The 18,605-nt window shown below is 43.8% G+C and overlaps 1 protein-coding gene across 6 annotated transcripts in view; it reads left to right on the forward strand.

Annotated features, from left to right (window-relative positions):
- The window catches only part of AFF3 (ALF transcription elongation factor 3), a 587,368-nt gene that overhangs the window by 31,552 nt on the left and 537,211 nt on the right, over positions 1-18,605 (forward strand). The window lies entirely within an intron of this gene.

Consider the following 18,605-nt stretch of genomic DNA (forward strand, 5'->3'; position numbering starts at 1 on the left):
TGCAGGAGACCAGGGTTTGATACCTGAGTTGAAAAGTTCCTCTGGAGGAGGGAATGGCAGTCCACTCCAGTATTCTTGCCTGGAGAATTCCATGGACAGAGGAGCCTGGTGGGCTACAGTCTGTGGGTTCACAAAGAATCGGACACAACTGAGTGACTAACACACAAACTGAGATCATCCAGGAAAATATCTCCAGCTTGAGATTCCTACCTTCAGATCAGATCAGATCAGTTACTCAGTCATGTCCGACTCTTTGCGAGCCCATGAATTGCAGCACACCAGGACTCCCTGTCCATCACCAACTCCCAGAGTTCACTCAGACTCATGTCCATCGAGTCAGTGATGCCATCCAGCCATCTCATCCTCTGCCGTCCCCTTTTCCTCTTGCCCCCAATCCCTCCCAGCATCAGAGTCTTTTCCAATGAGTCAACTCTTCGCATGAGGTGGCCAAAGTACTGGAGTTTCAGCTTTAGCATCATTCCTTCCGAGAAATCCCAGGGCTGATCTCCTTCAGAATGGACTGGTTGGATCTCCTTGCAGTCCAAGGGACTCTCAAGAGCCTTCTCCAACACCACACTTCAAAAGCATCAATTCTTCGGCGCTCAGCCTTCCTCACAGTCCAACTCTCACATCCATACATGACCACAGGAAAAACCATAGCCTTGACTAGACGGACCTTGTTGGCAAAGTAATGTCTCTGCTTTTGAATATGCTATCTAGGTTGGTCATAACTTTCCTTCCAAGGAGTAAGCGTCTTTTAATTTCATGGCTGCAGTCACCATCTGCAGTGATTTTGGAGCCCAGAAAAATAAAGTCTGACACTGTTTCCACTGTTTCCCCAGCTATTTCCCATGAAGTGATGGGACCAGATGCCATGATCTTTGTTTTCTGAATGTTGAGCTTTAAGCCAACTTTTTCACTCTCCTCTTTCACTTTCATCAAGAGGCTTTTGAGTTCCTCTTCACTTTCTGCCATAAGGGTGGTGTCATCTGCATATCTGAGGTTACTGACGTTTCTCCCGGCAATCTTGATTCCAGTTTGTGTTTCTTCCAGTCCAGCGTTTCTCATGATGTACTCTGCATATAAGTTAAATAAACAGGGTGACAATATACAGCCTTGACGTACTCCTTTTCCTATTTGGAACCAGTCTGTTGTTCCACGTCCAGTTCTAACTGTTGCTTCCTGACCTGCATATAGGTTTCTAAACAGGCAGGTCAGGTGGTCTGGTATTCCCATCTCTCTCAGAATTTTCCACAGTTTATTGTGATCCACACAGTCAAAGGCTTTGGCATAGTCAATAAAGCAGAAATAGATGTTTTTCTGGAACTCTCTTGCTTTTTCCATGATCCAGCAGATGTTGGCAATTTGATCTCTGGTTCCTCTGCCTTTTCTAAAACCAGCTTGAACATCAGGAAGTTCACGGTTCACATATTGCTGAAGCCTGGCTTGGAGAATTTTGAGCATTACTTTACCAGCATGTGAGATGAGTGCAATTGTGCGGTAGTTTGGATTCCTACCTTAGTCCCCCTGCAAAGCCTCTTTTCCTTGTGCCATAACATATTCCCAGGTCCCTAGAAACACCCCTATCTCTGGGGCCGTTTTCTTGCCTCCCACACACTCTGGTGTTGCTGGCCTTGCCCTGGCCCAGGAGACCAGGCTTCCCTCCCGTGGAGGAGGTATTGCTAGCAGATTAAATCATCTTCAGCATTCTTGCGGGAGCTACACCTGCACTGTTCCAGCCTCTTGGGCTGCAACAGGAAGTTTATTAAAAGGAAAAAGGGGGGAAAATGGGGAAAGAATGACAGTTAAGAGATGGTTTTAGCAACTCAGAGTCAAAGGCAAAGGCTCTGGCAGGAGCGTCTAGGACATACACTAACTCAGTCGTGCAGAGGAAAAGGCAAACCGGTTCCCCGGGGCCAGAACCACAAGTACTTTGAGGCTTGTCTCCTAGGAAGTTAGGTGTGAGATACGAGGTTTCTGCTTCTCTGGGAGTTCAGCTGCAGTGACCACTCTTGCACTTGATGTTGAGGTCACATGTATTTACTTTCTGGTGTTGAGGCTTTTTTTTTTTAAGCACTGGGAAAGTATTGAATCCTCTGTGGGAAACAGATCCCTGTATTTAGTGTGGAGGTGACACTGACAGTGTTGATCGTTTGCTGCAGCAGAAGCGGCGCTGAATCTGTTCTTTGTGTCTCGGGGTGACATTTTAATTGTTACTGCATTAGATAAGAACTTATCTCGGTTTGTAGTTAGAGATGTAATTGATGGGGGACGATACAGAGTTTGAGGGACCAAACCTCAGTGATCCTGAAGACACAACTTTTTCCCCATAAACGGCAGCCACTTTGCACGCATGGCATCAGAAGAAACTCCGCTGGGCCAGGAGAATTTTCTCTTTCTCTAGCCCAGTCTGATTTTCTAATTTGCTTTGGTGGAGGCCTGCCAGCTGGCCTGCAAACCAGATTAACACCCCCTGTGAGTGGCGGATGAGCACAAAGATTCTGGGCTGTGTGGTTATGGGTGTGTCCAGTTAGCCAGGAGGTACCAGGGCTCCATAATCCGGACCCCAAGATATTGTAGTGCAGTGCCTTCGAGGCCTGAAACCTCTTACAGAAGAGAAGCCAGCAAGACAACTAGAACACGGTCTTCTGTGTTCACCATCATATGAAACATCAGCAGACAGATGCACACTGGGAATTTGGCTAGAAACTATAAGGAAAAGTGAAAGCTTGAAATATTATAAAATACCCAAGTCTGAGGTTTTCCCTAATTACTTGGAAATTTCCTTAGTTGTTTCCCTGATTTTCTTTTCTTTTTTGCTTTGTTTTTTTTGCTACTGTTTTTGCTACGTCTAGAAATAAGATTATTCTGGTCTGACAGTTTCTAGGAGGTGTAGCTGCTAGTTCTCCAAGCTCTGCTTTGGTTGTGCTCCATGGAAGGGTATTTTCAGCACAGCATCCTGACAGAGTGTCCTGACGGAGAGTCAGAGAAGCAAACAGCCCAGACGATCCTCTGACTGTGGGCCTCTAACGCATTATGACTGATGTCATATGCTTCTTCCTTTTAGTTTTCAGAGCTCTAGTATAAGAAGTGCCCCCTTCACTGGAGGGGCAAAACTGTGGCCCCAGATGTTGTTGTTGTGCTCAAGGACTTGTTTTCTTAGTGAAGGTTGGATCATTGTGTTTCCTAGGAGGGTTTTGGAAGAGGTGGTCTGGGGAGCTAGGGGTGTTTGCCATATTTTACCTGGGATCCTTGACATTGAACTTCATCCAAGGCTAGCTTCTGTGTGGTCTTCTCTGAAGTCATCTCATCCCCCACCGAGAAACACAAGATGTTAGTTAGCTCAGGTCATTCTCGTAAAAGCAAAGGATACTCCCTAGAGCCCAGAGAACTCTGCCCCATTTCCTTTCTAGAGGGTTTATATGTATAGCTCATTGTCATGTAATTAAGTGCTCTATTTACTGGCAGGAGTTAAGATCCTATAATGGTCCTTTTGAACATTTAAATTAGAATTTTAATTTTATTTTTATTTATTTATTTTTTTAAATTTTATTTTATTTTTAAACTTTACCTAATTGTATTAGTTTTGCCAAATATCAAAATGAATCCATCACCCTATTCAGGCATCCTGCTGCCTCTTCTTACCTTCTTCTCTGCTGCTACTGCTAACTCGCTTCAGTTGTGTCCGAATCTGTGCGACCCCAGAGACGGCAGCCCACCAGGCTCCCCCGTCCCTGGGATTCTCCAGGCAAGAACACTGGAGTGGGTTGCCATTTCCTTCTCCAATGTGTGAAAGTGAAAAGTGAAAGTGAAGTCGCTGAGTCGTGTCCGACTCTTAGCGACCCCATGGACCAGAGCCTACCAGGCTCCTCCATCCATGGGATTTGCCAGGCAAGAGTACTGGAGTGGGGTGCCATTGCCTTCTCTACTAGGGCTTAAAGGTGGGCTTCAGTGTGCCTCTGAGTGGCAGTGGCTGTTTCCAAAATCCTGCTTCATTCTGCGGGGGCAAAATTGGTGTAATCAGGATAAACCATGTCCGTAGGCACTCTCCTGGGCCTTTATTCTCTAGTTCTGGAAGTGTGGGGAAAAAACACCCACAAACAAAACAAAAACCCCCTGATTTCCATGAAGCAGCCATCTGAAAGCTCTTGGTAGCAGCCTATGAATTGTAGATGGCAAAAGCGGTACTTTGATTTTTAACTTTTGACCGTGATACATGAACTTGCCTTTACTTGAGAAAAGGTTAGTGTCTTGTGTATCTGGCTCCGTGTTGTACTGAGTTTGACTGACTCTGTTTTGTGTTGTGTTGAGCTCCATGTTGTTCTGAGTTTGACCGACTCTTGTGTTGTGTTGGGTTGAGCTTCTTGGGGAACAGAGACAGTGCGTGGCTAGGGCTACTGTGACCCAAGTGCCGCAGACCAGAAGGCTTTAACAACAGAAATTCACTCCCTCATTTTTTTGGAGGCTGGTACTCCAAGATGAAGGCGTAGGCAGGACTTGTTAGGGCTGGGAGGGACGATCTGTTCATGCCTCTCTCCTAGTTTCTCCTGGTTTGCTGGCAGCACTTCATGTTCTTGGCTTGTGGTCACCGTGATCTCCACTTTCGTGTTGACCCTTTGCGTGCAGGTTTGTGTTCCAATGTCTCCCTGTTGTAAGGACACCAGTCATAATGTATTAGGGGCCCACTCTGCTCTGGCGTGGCATCTTGACTGATTATATCTGCACAGACTCTATTTCCAAATAAGGTCACATTCTGAGTGCCTCAGGGTTAGGGCTTCAGTGGATGAATTTGGGGGAACACAGATTGCAGCAGAGGAAGTTTCTCCGAGACTGAGATTAGGGAATCTGTCTTCAATGTTCAGACTTTAAAGTGCTGGAAGTTGTCATTGACATTTCGCTGAAGCCCAGCAATACCATATTTGTGTTTAAATCTGTAAATTCATTAGCCAAGTCATTTAATATGGGAACAGAGATCAGGAACACAAGGACTCTGTTGAAGTAAGAGTGATGGCAGGAAAAAAGAAAACAGTGACAAAATGTCAAAGATAAAGAAAGAAAATACAAATAAGAGACAGCCACGATACTTATTTGGGGAGCATGTTTCAGATGGAATTTTCTGGGTGCAGAAAATCTATGAAGTGGGCCAAGCATATTTTATTGTAATAAAAACCAAGAAGTCAATATTTGTGATACGGTAGATTCTTAGCATTCATGGCATTAATCCCACACTTAAGAAAAAACCAAAGGTGAGCACTCGGGATGGCTTTGGAGGCATTTCAGTTTGTTGCTGACACCTTCCCTCCTGGTCCCGAGTGGGCACCTTCCTGGGACTGCAGCCTGTATCAGTAGGAGGCCACCTCCCAGTGTGGCCTAGCCAGCAGCACCTCAGCTGGCTCAGGACTCCCCCCTCCCCCTCCATGGCTCCTGCTCCCCATGGGTCCACAGGGTGTTCCCTTGAAGGCCAAGGGGTCACTTGGAGGACATCCTGAGCACAAGGACACAGGGAATCCAAAGTGTCTCATTCTGTGGTGAAAATTGAAGTGACTTTTTGGCCACCCCATCTCATAGACTAGAAAGCTCCAGTTTTTAGCGACTCTCCTAGGGTCTATGTTTAGTAACAGGCGTCAGAAGGCATAAAAATACATGAGCAGTGGTGTTTAGTTGAGCAAGCTGGATTTGCAGGCTGTCCTACCTACAGATAACCACCTCTGCCATGCAGAGGGTGCCTGGAGTCTGTACTCACCGTGCTCTGAGATGGGCAGAGCCCCCAGGAAACAGGCAGCTGATTTGCAGAGAAAAAGGAAAAGCACATCACAGTCATGGTGCTTAGATAAAGGCCCAGCCTGTTTACTGCAGCATTGGGTGTTCATGGACCGTTCTGCCCGAAGCCTTCTAACATCTGTGCGTTGCCAGCCCCTTTGAAGGAAGACCCGGACATGGAGCCCTCTCACCGGTCCTGTTAGGTTGGATCCAAAGCTTGGAGCTTGCTTTCTTCAGATGAGGAGCCTTACAGAATCGCACTCCCTCCCTCCAGATGTGTTTCGAGGATCAATACATGTGTGTTCCCTATTGCCCTGGGACTGTTATTTCAAACTGAAGTCCATATTTGTATAGTGTGGCCTCATGGAGTCATCTCATTCATAGACAGTCTAGCGTACATCTCACAATTCATGTTCTGTACACTCTTCACATGAAAACCCAGAGTTTGGAGCTTTGAACCCCTCCTGTAATTTTTATACTTTCATTGAAAGATATCTCAGGCTTTTCTCCTGTCAATCATTTTTGTTTTTAGAAACGTTCTCTATTTTATGAGATGACAGTTCCAGCATTAAGCTTTTACACACATTCTGCTTTTTTTTAGAAGAGGTCATATACTATTAGACCACAATCAAAAAGAATAAATTTACGTTGTTAAGTTGCCGTATATTTCAAATCCAGTGTTTCAGTGCTGTAACTTCTAAAATGTAGAGTCTTTTTGAAGAATATTTGAGCACCTAACACTCTGCTGGGCAAGAATATAACTATAATTTTATTCTATTGTGTATTCTCAAAATGCTCATTTCTATCAATAACTTTAAAACAGAAAGCCAGAAACAGTATGTTCCATTTTAAGAAAAACTTCATTTATTAAAATTAAAAACAATCAGACACGTTCACTAGAGATGGCAGTTTGCAATATGAAGACTTTGCCAAAAACCGTCCAGAGGGCGTAGATCTTTGGGTGTTAAGGATAGTTGCTTCGTTCAGCAAACCTTGACTGAGCATCTGCACTGAGTCAAAGGCTTCCCGTGTGACAGAGGTGAGCACAGAGACTCTCGGGGCCCTGGCCGTGTAGGGCCAGTCAGAAATGAAGACAGTGTGTTTCTAAAATGATCATGTGGGAAACACGGTGAAAATATTACCAGTGATTGGAAGCCAGCCTATCACTTTTCAAGCACACAGCTGGAGAATAATGCTGAACCCTGTGTCGTCCTTCAGGGGAACCGGAGGATGCACATAAATGAAAGACAGGGGTTCTGTCTCAGTCATGAACAGGATAATGGACCCGAGGCATCAGACAACGGCTCTAAAAAGTGATGTATCTTCCGAAAATGCTCAGATTTCTATTCACAGCAATTCAGCAACGACAGTTTCGCATCTGTTAGTCAGCCGGTTTTAATCTGCTGGAAGGCAAAGTATTTGACAGCTTCTTGTTCTCACGTACAGATCAGCTGCTTGGAGTGTAACCTTTAGGTGTGCTGAAACAACCACGCTTTACCACTTTTTTGTATAAAACCACCCAAACAGAAACAGTCTAATAACTTGCAATGAGAGATGCAGAGACCCAGGAGATGTCTTTTCACTCAATATAAATTGCTCCAATTACCTCCTTTCTTCCTTTCTGTCGGGGGGTATTTTAACGCTCACCCTAGTGTCTAGAAGCAACTTTACAATTAAAGAATGGGAGCCGTTTGTGGCAATAGAAATGTCAGAACAGGATAATTCTTCCACCTCAGTGCCTTGCAGGATTTTAAACGAGTGAATGTGACTGCCTGATAAAAGGAAGAAAAGAAATGGGGTCTTTTATCTTTCACCTGAGTATGTAGAAATAAATATGAGTTTTCAACGTTGTACAGAATTTATAGCTTAAGCTTCTAATTGTTATAAAAGAGCAAAAATTCAAAGGCTGTATGTAGTACTCTATTAAACTTTTCCATGCATCTTTATGTTAAATTAATTTAGGGTAATGTTCACAGTAGAAAAGCTATGACAAGCTTAGACAGTGTATTAAAAAGCAGTGACATCACTTTGGCGACAAAGGTCTGTATAGTCAAAGCTATGGTTTTTCCAGTAGTTGACCGCCTGATGCGAACAGCCAACTCATTGGAAAAGATTGCGATGCTGGAAAGATCGAGGGAAAGAGAAGGGAGCAACAGAGGATGAGGTGCTGGGAAGGCATCATTGACTCAATGGACATGAGTTTGAGCAAACTCCAGGAGATAATAAAGGACAGGGGAGCCTGGCATGCTGTAGCCTATGGGGTCGTAAAAAGTTGGACACGACTTAGTGACTGAACGACAGCAAATGTTTGCATGTCTAAGGCATTTTTTTTGACTGATTGAAATACTGTTGCGTCCAATTTCATCCAAGTTTCATGCCTGAAGGACAGGAAAATAGGTAAGAACATAGGAGATGGCTGAACATTCACTCTATGAAAAGTCACGGTGTCCTAATTTTTAGTCAGTGAATGCTTATGAGCTTGACCTTGCACTGCAGAGAACACATATGTTAAGGGACTGGGTGTTTTCTAGATACAGGCTATGCTAAGTGTTTCACATTTGTCATCTTGTTTACATATCTTCGTGACTCATTTAGGCAAAAGCTAACGTCCTATTTCACAAATAAAGATGTCGGCTAAAAAGTTTAACCCTGGTTCTGCAAATTGGAAGGCTTTTTAACAACTGAGATTCCTGGATCCACTTCTGGAGAGTAGGATTTAAAAGTTGTAGAGGATAGATAGAAATATCTTTATGGTTGAGTTGGTTCCCCAGTTGGTTTTACTAAATACCACAATTTGGACGCCACACTTGGCTGGAAGAGCGACCTCGTGTCGCACAATTATGAGCTAATAGTGCCGACCTTGGGACTCAGTCTGTGACCCCAGTGCTCATCCTTTGCAAGTGACCATTGTGAGGGCCTGAGCAGAGTCATTTAGAAACTATCATCGAATCCTCAAGGGCTTCCCAGGTGGTTTAGTGATAAAGAATCTGCCTGCCAATGCAGGAGATGTGGGTTCGACCCCTGGGTTGGGAAAATCCCTAGAGAAGAGAATGGCCACCCATTCCAGTATTCTTGCCTGGGAAATACCATGGAGAGAGAAGCTACAGTTCATGGAGTCATAAAAAGTCAGACATGACTCAGCAACTAAAGAACAACAATCAAATCTTAGCATTTGAAGGAGTCCTTGCTTTCATTGTGTCTGACATCTTTCTCCATGTGAAAGTCTCCTCCCAACATCTTTGACTGAGGGTGTCTGAACTTTTGTGGGAGGCAGATGAGCCTCCAGTTTGCTAGTCAGCCTTCTCCGTGGTTGATCCCTTCCTGATTGTTAGTAAGCTCTGCTCTGCACATGTGTAGTCCTTCTTTGGCATGACAGCCTTTATGCTATTCCAAGCAACCCAGCTTCTTCCTATTGAGGCTTTCCTACTCTGGGCTAACTGTGAGCCCCCTACAAAGGAAATCCCATACAACCCCCATATACAACCAAGATCTCAACCACAGAAACCTCCCAGCTCAATGGGCAGGGTATGGTGTGTCTGTTCCTTCCAGGGTAGGATCATCACTTAGCTTCTGCAGACCCACGGTTCATTTTCTTTTCCTCCTTTCTCCCTTAGCTCCGTATCAGAATTTGGACACTTGGTCATTGTTTATAACACAAATCTGAGTCTGGCTTGCCAGAAGAAATCACTGACATTCCAGGTCAAAGACAGGCAGGATTTAAAAGAGCAGAACTTGGAGCATGAAGAGAGAAGCTAGCTGTGCCAAAGAAGCATGCATCTCAGGTCCACATGGCCTGGGGTCTGGTGGCCCTGGCTGTGCTGGGCCAACCTTTCCTAGAAGAACAGGCTGTTCCTGACCAGCTCCTCCCCTGGAGGAAAAGCAAACAGATTTTTCTCCTATATTAAACCCTTTAGCCCTTTGTGTTTAAACTCTTTCCCATCTTGTTTGAAGTCCCCCCACCCCCCCGGAACAAACATTTATCATAGGCAGTGTAAATAACAGCTGACACTGCGTTGACTTTTCTGTAACTCTTCTGAGCTGTCCATCATTTAGTTCGCCAGGAGTTGGGAGACCTGAATTCATGTCTTTCTACCTTGTCACCCATTTAGAGTCCAGACAAGTCTTTTAATTCTCTGGGCCAAAGTTCTTTTGTGAAATAGGGTTAATAAGCATCCTTGCCCTACCTTGTGAGGAGGGATGCTAAAAATATTGCCTAGCCAGAGTCTTGATGTATGGGTTACATAAAGGCCATAAATGGTGTGACTATTTAGTTGCCATTCTTCTTAACACCACTGTTGGCTTCTCCGTGGAATTCAGACTCTTTTTCTAGTGGGCTGTTTTCTTATTTTGCTGTTGCTCTTAAACAGGGTGGAGTTGTCAGAAATATTTACCGGAAAATTCTGACCTTGTGGGGAACAGATCATTCAGAAACAGCTCTCTTAATTGAGCTCAGATGAGCCTAGAGAAGGGTGTGTGTATGCACACACATGCACACTCGGATCTGTGCTGGCTCCATTTGTTCTCAGGACGGAAACAGATAAGAGACTGTTTCCCCTGCAGATCACCCAGCTCTTTCCTTGGCTGTAGACTGGACTCCAAGAAGTCAACTTTTTACGTCTCCCTGGGGATTTAGGATTATTCATCTGGCTTTTTGAGCAACACCACTTTTAACCAAGTGGAAGTATAAGCAGATCTTCGTGTTTCCTGGTTGAGAGGGAAAGAATTATGGGTAGGAGCGTTTAGCTGAAGATTCAAGTCACTGCAGCTGCCCATTGTCAAGAGCATTATTGCCTTCAGGTCGTAGGTAACCCTGGAGTGGAAGATACAAATAAGTTATCTTGTCTAGGTTCTATTTGTTGATGCTCTCAGGCTGTCATCAAGTTTTCTGTGGATTCGTCTCACATCTTCCCCTCTGTAAAATATCCGTATCAGACAGTATTTTCTCTGGCTTTCCTTGCAGAGATACTGTGGGAGTTAATGAACAGATCTCTAGCAAATGCTTTGAAAATCAAATGGTGCCTCAGACATGATAAACATTATTTGGTCCTCATTTGGAGTGTCTAGAAAAGATCTCTCATTTCTTTCAAGTAATTTTAAGAAGGTGGAAGAGAGGATGTTTCTCCTCTTGCAGTGAGGTGCACTGCTTGTTCGGATGCACTACTTAGGCCATCACATATTAACATGTAGTCATAAGTGGAGAAGGCTTCTCTGGTGGCTCAGACAGTAAGGAATCTGCCTGCAATGCAGGAGACCCAGGTTCAGTCCCTGGGTTGGGAACATCCCCTGGAGGAGAGAATGGCAACCCACTCCAGTATTATTGCCTGGAGAATCCCATGAACAGAGGATTCTGACGGGTTACAGTCCATGGGGTCGCAAAGAGTCAGACATGACTGAGTGACTAACACTTCATAAGAGGAGAAGAAAAGGAGCCCTCACTGGGTCTGCCAGAACCTTCTACTACAGATACAGACCATTACAAACACATCACAGTCTAATCAGCATCTAGTAACTGTGTGTCTACAGTGTGCCGGTTAGAATATTCAGCTGTGCATTAAAAGAAGAAGAGTCTAAGAAGTGGACACTTCCACTTCCTAAGATTAGGAATGGCATTGTGGCCCTTACTCACTTGGCACAGGACAGACAAGAGTGAGGAGACCCAATTTGGGCTCTTTCCTGTATGTGTTTGCCAGCGGCTCATTTGTCACTAAATGTCTGTATTTGTATGTCACCCTTTCCCCCCAAATGTTCTACTCTCAGTTTAATTCAGCACTGTTTTGGCATTTTATGATAGGTGGAAGTTTTAGAATTCACTTTCAAAATAAACAATGAACTGAGTTATAATGATAATTTGTTGATTTCTCGCTGGCTTTTTTTTTTCTTGTAAGACAAATTGCATTGATTTCCTACTTTCTTCCCCTCAAAAATGACTAACCCCCAAAATGTCTGAAGATTTTTTTTTTTAAAGTACAAGTAAACCCCTGTTTAGCAATATTGACTACAAATGTGCTGCGTGGGAATTTCACCACTATATAATTGCCTTCTTCATTTCTTTTCTTGCTTAACCAGTGTATATAACCACTGATTTATAAGTGTGAGCCGTAATAATGTCAGCTGTCTGCTGACATGATTGGAGAACTTATTATGAAATGAAGTTAATTTTCTGTCTTCTTTTCTTGGGAACTCTTTCACACTTAATTTTAAGCAGATAAGTGACATAAAAGACCCAACCACTTGAAGATAACGCATTTAGAAATTGCTGATTGATGAGCTTATGCTTATCTAATTTTGTTTTAAAAAGATCCTAATATGTCTTTGGAGACTAGATTTTTGAGTGGAGGAGCAAAAATACTCAAGGATAGGTAGATGAGATACTGGAAAAAGGAAAATTGAAGGGCTCTGACTGAGTGTTTTTATGTCTCCAAAAATTATTTTAATATTTAATCCTGGAATTCATGTTTTAGTCATGGTTGTCAGTTGTGGAAAATATTATTTGGCTTAATCATTTTAATTAAAATAAATGTTTGCGTTTGAAGCAAAACAGTTTATGTTGTGAGAGGAAATAACATTTTAGGCATCTCTTTCTTTGCTGGATTTCTTTTAGAGATAATGATCTTTTGGGCTGCTTTCCATAAATATGCATATCATACTTGTGTTTCTGTTTAAATGCATGCATGAGTAAGAAGCACTGAATTTGATTAACTTTATTAACCATAAATAATCAAGTGGACTCTTTTACATTAACCCTTATTTTATTGTGCATCAGCCTTTAGACATTTGGCTATCTGGACAAGCAATCATTTATATCCTTTTAAAAAATATTTATTGCTTCTTTGACTAATTGCTTCTTATCCAACTTAAAGCCTTTTGCAGGGGTACCATTTGTTAAAACATTGCTAGAAGCAGGCAGAGCAGTGTCATTTTTCAAAAATTTAGTGTCATTTTTATAGACAAATAACACTTGTAAATGATGGATAATAGCCAGCAGAATGCCGCACGGTATAAAGTGTGTGTGAATTATATTTTCTGGGAGTGAGGAGGTTAACTTGTCTATGAACTAATTGAAAAGCTTTATGGTAAATGTGAAATGCTGTGTGCACATTATTGGCAAGACTTAAACCAGCTGAAGAGGGGATTTTTTTCCTTCCCCTGGGAATTATTCATTATCTCATCCTCTTTTCTGGTCAGCTGATGTATAAGAAGAGCATCTCATAAGGCATCTATAGTATTTATAAAAGAATAGATGCTTTTCTCAACAAGTTGGCAGGTTAATATTTTGCTTATTAAAAATAGGAGTGGAGGTGAGTGCGAAATTATTGCTGCATAGTGATTATTTCTGTGTTTACACAGGCCACATGTATCAAGCTAACTGTGGTTTCCATTCCTGGGAAAACAAATGGCAAGAGATAGTCTTGATTTGTTCTGCGGATTGCACTATAGAAGTCACAAGAATTTAACACTTGCATTGAAAAGGGGTCACTCATGAGTCTGTTTTTACAGTGGACCTTTGGGTTAAGTAGAAAACAAACTGTCTCAAGTTAGTAGCAGTTGGAATAAACGATCAAGTGTATTGTTGTTCTTCAGTCTCCAAGTCCTGTCTGACTCTTTGCAACCCCATGGACTGCAGCACGCCAGGCCTCCCTGTTCCTCGCCATCCGCCAGAGTTTGCCCAAGTTCATGTCCATTGAAATGGTGAGACCATCCAACCCTCTCATCCTCTGTCATCTCTTTTTCTCTTGCCCTCAATCTTTCCGAGCATCGTGTTCTTTTCCAGTGAGTCTGCTCTTCGCGTCAGGTGGCCAAAGTATTGGAGCTTCAGTTTTAGCATCAGTCCTTCCAATGAATATTCAGGGTTGATTTCCTTTGGGATTGACTTGTTTGATCTCCTTGCTGTCCAAGGGACTCTCAAGAGTCTTCTCCAGGACCACAGTTCGAAAGCATCAAAGAATTAGTACCTTAGTAAAAACTTGAGAGACTTCGTTCATCCAAAGGTAGGACTTTTCCTGTCTGCGGCATGCTTGTGGGCATCCACCCTGATAACGGAGAAGAAGGTGTGTGTGGTGCCTTTTCATCATCCCCTGTGTTCTCACTGCCCTTTCTCATTGGGTTTGTATTGAGAAAGAAAAGGAGTTGAGGAAAGAAAGGTAATTTAATTGTGAGAAATAGAGAAGATTTCTTACCTGCCCAGTCTGGTTAAAAGCTGGCTTTGTGTTTTCTGGGCTAAGTTGCCATGTTATGTCTTTATCTCTGGTGCTTTTCAGTTTTACTACAATGTGTCTAAGTTGGATTTCTTTTTATTTACCCCAATTAGTATATCTGTGGATTCATGACTTATCACCTCTGGAAAAGTCTCGGTTATTATTTCCTTGAATACATATCCCCTTTCCTCCATCTTTTCTATTCTTTTCTTCAAGGACTGTGTTTAGACTTATTTTAGACCCTCTCATCGTATCCTCCAGTTAATGTTTCTTTTATATTTCACTTCCTTGTCTGTCTGAATTGCCCCCTTGCTGGGGCAGCCTTTTCCTTCAGCTGCCCCCAAGTGCCCTCACAGATGGTGATTTTACGGTGGTCTGCTCCATCTAGACCCTGTTGGGGTCACCTCATCCCCTGGAAGAAGCCTCAGGGTGACCTCCGGGCAGCATCCCCATCATACGTTCTGCGTGTGGCTCCCCAGGTCAAGGCCCCTTTGTTCCACCTGGGATCGGGGACCAAGGTGCAGGTGTTGTCCAAGCAGTTGTGTCCGCCCCAGCCTCCAGGCGGGGGTCGGCTTCCCGTCCCGCTCACTGGGCAGCCTTCGGCTCTCGGGCAGCCATGTGGAGGGCAACGCTTTTCTTCTTGGAGCTTCTCTCATGAGACTCAGGTGAGAGTGGGTACTCCACTCACTTGCTACCCCAGCCCAACCCCAGCAGCATTGGTAGTGATATCACAGCACAGCTTTTTTTCTCAAAGAAAAAGAAATTCTCTCTTGACCTCCTTTTATTTTGTTTTAATTTAGAGTGGGCAGAGGGTATAAACAGTCATGAAATAGTTGTGATAATGCTAACCTTGAAAAGTTCCTTTGAGAAGCCTGACACCTCACTTTGGAAGTATGTTTATACCTGTTGTGACTGGAGAGCTCGTTGGAAACTGGCACTTTAATAACTGTCCATACAGGACTTCCTTGGCAGTCCAGTGGTTAAGACTTCAGCTTTCAATGCAGGAGGTACGCATTTGACCCCTGCCCATGGCACCCCATTTCAGTACTCTTGCCTGGAAAATCCCATGGACGGAGGAGCCTGGTAGGCTGCAGTCCATGGGGTCGCTAAGGGTCAGACACGACTGAGTTACTTCACTTTCACTTTCATGCATTGGAGAAGGAAATGGCAACCCACTCCAGTGTTCTTGCCTGGAGAATCCCGGGGATGGGGGAGCCTGGTGGGCTGCCGTCTGTGGGGTCGCGCAGAGTCGGACATGACTGAAGCAACTTAGCAGCAGCAGCAGCAGGGGTCTAAGATCCCACATGCCTTTCAGCCAAAAAACCAAAACTGGTAACAGAAATATGGATGTGAGAGTTGGACTATAAAGAAAGTTGAGCACCGAAGAATTGATACTTTTGAACTGTGGTGTTCGAGAAGACTCTTGAGAGTCCCTTGGACTTCAAGGAGATCCAACCAGTCCATCCTAAAGGAGATCAGTCTTGGGTGTTCATTGGGAGGACTGATGCTGAAGCTGAAACTCCAATACTTTGGCCACCTGATGTGAAGAGCTGACTCATTTGAAAAGACCCTGATGTTGGGAGGGATTGGGGGCAGGAGAAGACGGGGATGACAGAGGATGAGATGGTTAGATGGTATCACTGACTCGACAGACATGGGTTTGGGTGGACTCCAGGAGTTGGTGATGGACAGGGAGGCCTGACATGCTGAAGTTCATGGGGTCTCAAAGAGTCGGACACGACTGAGTGACCTAACTGAACTGATAACAGAAAAAATATTGTAATAAATTCCAAAAAGACTTTTAAAATGGTCCACATTAAAAAATGTCTTTTAAAAGAATAGCTGTCCATATGAAAAGTGTTAGTCACTCAGTTGTGTCCGACTCTGCGACCCCAAGGACTGTAGCCCACCAGGGTCCTCTGTGGGATTTTCCAGGCAAGAAGCCCATATGAACATATACAAATTGTGTCACCCCCTGTCTCACAGGATAACTTTTCTCCTTCCTCTCACCTCCTGTTTGTTAAACATCCTCTAAAATGTAACAGATTTCCGGCTTTTCTCTGCAAGCTCTTTGGTTCACTTTTTTTTATTGCCTTGCAGAAAGTACCTGTTACTCACTGATATTGAGACACAGGAAGAACAGAGTAAACCCTCAGAACCCTGACAGGGTCGCTATAGGCAGGGCAGGGCAGGGCATGCTTGTTTGGCACGTTTTGGTTTTTCAGTGCCAGGACAGATTAAACCCATTTAGAAATACAATTATGTTTATATAGCTACAGCCACCAAGGAAGTGGAGTTTAACTCTCCATCCCTGGAGTGTGGGCTGCTTTTTGTGACTTATTCCCAAGTGCCATTTATGGTGGGGGCTGCGGGGGGAGGAACCTGGTGAATGCCTTCTCAGCCAGGTGGTCAGGGTCAGTGTCAGCAGTGGTGAGTCACATGATGGCACATGTCCTTGATGAGACATGACAAGAAGGGTCCTTCGCCCCTGTGGTCCTCTCCTAGAATCTCAGTCCAGGGATGAGAAAGGCATCAGTAAAACCCTAACTGAGGGACGTCCTACAAAATGCCTGACTGGTACACCTCGAAACAGTCAAGGTCATCAGAAATGAGGACAGTCTGAGAAGCTGTCGTGAACTGGAGGAGGTGAAACTGCAAACTGTAATGTGATTGGGTCCTAGAAGAGAAAAAGGATGATGGGGGAGAAATTGTGAAAGTAAAAGGAAGTGCAGCATGTAGTTAGCAGCAGTAAACCCGGGTTGGTTCCTTCCTTGTGGCACAGGTAGTCATGTAAGATGTGAGCAGCAGGGTAAACTGGAGAGTTTACCCTGGAGAGTACACACGACTCTGTACTGTCTGTGCAGCTTTGCTTTATATCTGAAACTGTCGTAAAACAAAAAGGGTGTTTCAGTCAAACATTTTAAAATAAATGTAAGTAAACAAAAATAGCTATCAAAATAGTTTTCCTAATAGCTCCTAGAGATATTCAATGTGTGGTTTGTCTGTATTTCAACAAAACCTTTGACCGGCTTCTAGAAGGGATGGGAAATTGTAGCTGAAGGGTAGCACCGTTAAGTGGATGGCGTTTAGCACCGTGAGGGGCACAGCCTTTGGAGCTGAAGCGACTGGGTTTAAAGCCCAGTTTCCTTCCTTGCAGCTGTGTGACCTCAGGCGCGTTAACACTGCTGTGCCTCCGTGTCCCCTTCTGTCAGATTTCTATCCTGGCATCATCACTTGTATCTCCTGGACCCTCTGAGTGCTCTTTAATTATTGATGATCAGATGAATACATTTAGTCATGGGTGTTTTGTGATTGTGGTCATGCAGAATGTTATTTATGGTTTTAAGGAAGCACTTCATATGGTTGGGATTATAAAAGGTGTCCTGTAGATACTGCCATGTTTCATGCCAAAAAAACTTTCATTGTCCTCTCCAGAGGCCCTTTCAAGGCATCAGGGCCAGGCCCTGGGCCACCTTTTTCCAGGTCTGACATCTGGCTTCTTGGTTGACTCTTCAGATGGATGGGAGCACTGATGTGGCCTCTGGGTCAAAATTAGCTTTTGTTTTATCATTGTCCTTTTGTTAACTTGCCTTGGTATAGTACAGATACACACTTTAAGAAAAATAGCTTTGTTGAGATATAACTCGCTTACCATACAGCTCATCCATACAAAGTCTTTTCACACTGGGCAGTCCTCCCCGCAGTTGATTTTGGACCATTTTCATGACCCCCGGAAGAAACCCTGCACCCTGTAGCTATCGCCCCTGACCAGCTCCCCACTAAGCCCACTCCTAGAAAAACCATGAACCTACTACTTCTGTTCTCTATAGATTTCAGTTTCACATAAATGGAATTATATAATCTGTGGCCTTCTCTGTCTGATGTATTTTGCTCAGCATAACATTTTTAAGGTTTATCCACATCGTAGCACGCGTAGTTCCTTTTTATTGCTGAACAGGATTCCGTTGAATGTACAGACCACATTGTTCACACTTTTTGGCTGTTACAGAAATGTTGCTTCAAGCATTTGTGTGCAGGTTTTTGTGTATATGTTCTCAGTGTTCTTGGGTATATTCCTAGGAGGGGACTTGCTGGTTGAGATGTTTAACTCTACGGTCGATGGTTGAGGAACTGCCAGACTGTTTTCCAAAGTGGCCGCATCATTGTATATCCCGCCTATAGTGTATGAGGGTGCTAATTCCTCCATAGCCTCGCCAGCTCTGGTTATGATTTGATTAAATCTACTTTGCTTTTTGTTGTTACTGGTACTGTTAGTGTCGTATCTAAGAAAGCTTTGCTAATCAAGGTCATGAAGATTAACTCCTCTATATTCTAAAATAGTTTTAAAAACAGTTTTAGCTCTTGCATTTAGGTCTGTGATTGATTTTCAGTTAATTTCGATGTGAGGAAGAGACCTCTTGCTTTCCTTCTGTGAGGGGGCATCTGTAGTTTTGGTTTGAGTTACATGACCAACTTCTGGTAAAAACCCTGGGGTGCCAAGTCTCTAATGAGCTTTTCTGGGCAGAAACATTGTACCTGGGTTGTTGCATTTTTGTTGAGGGGGGGAAAGTGTGATCAGTGTAAACCCTCACAGAAAGGAGAGAAAGGGAAGACTTTCTGTGGATTCCTCCAGATTCCCATGTATCTTTC

The sequence above is a fragment of the Bos mutus genome, chromosome 11 (genome assembly GCF_027580195.1).
Source record: "Bos mutus isolate GX-2022 chromosome 11, NWIPB_WYAK_1.1, whole genome shotgun sequence".
NCBI lineage: Eukaryota > Metazoa > Chordata > Mammalia > Artiodactyla > Bovidae > Bos > Bos mutus.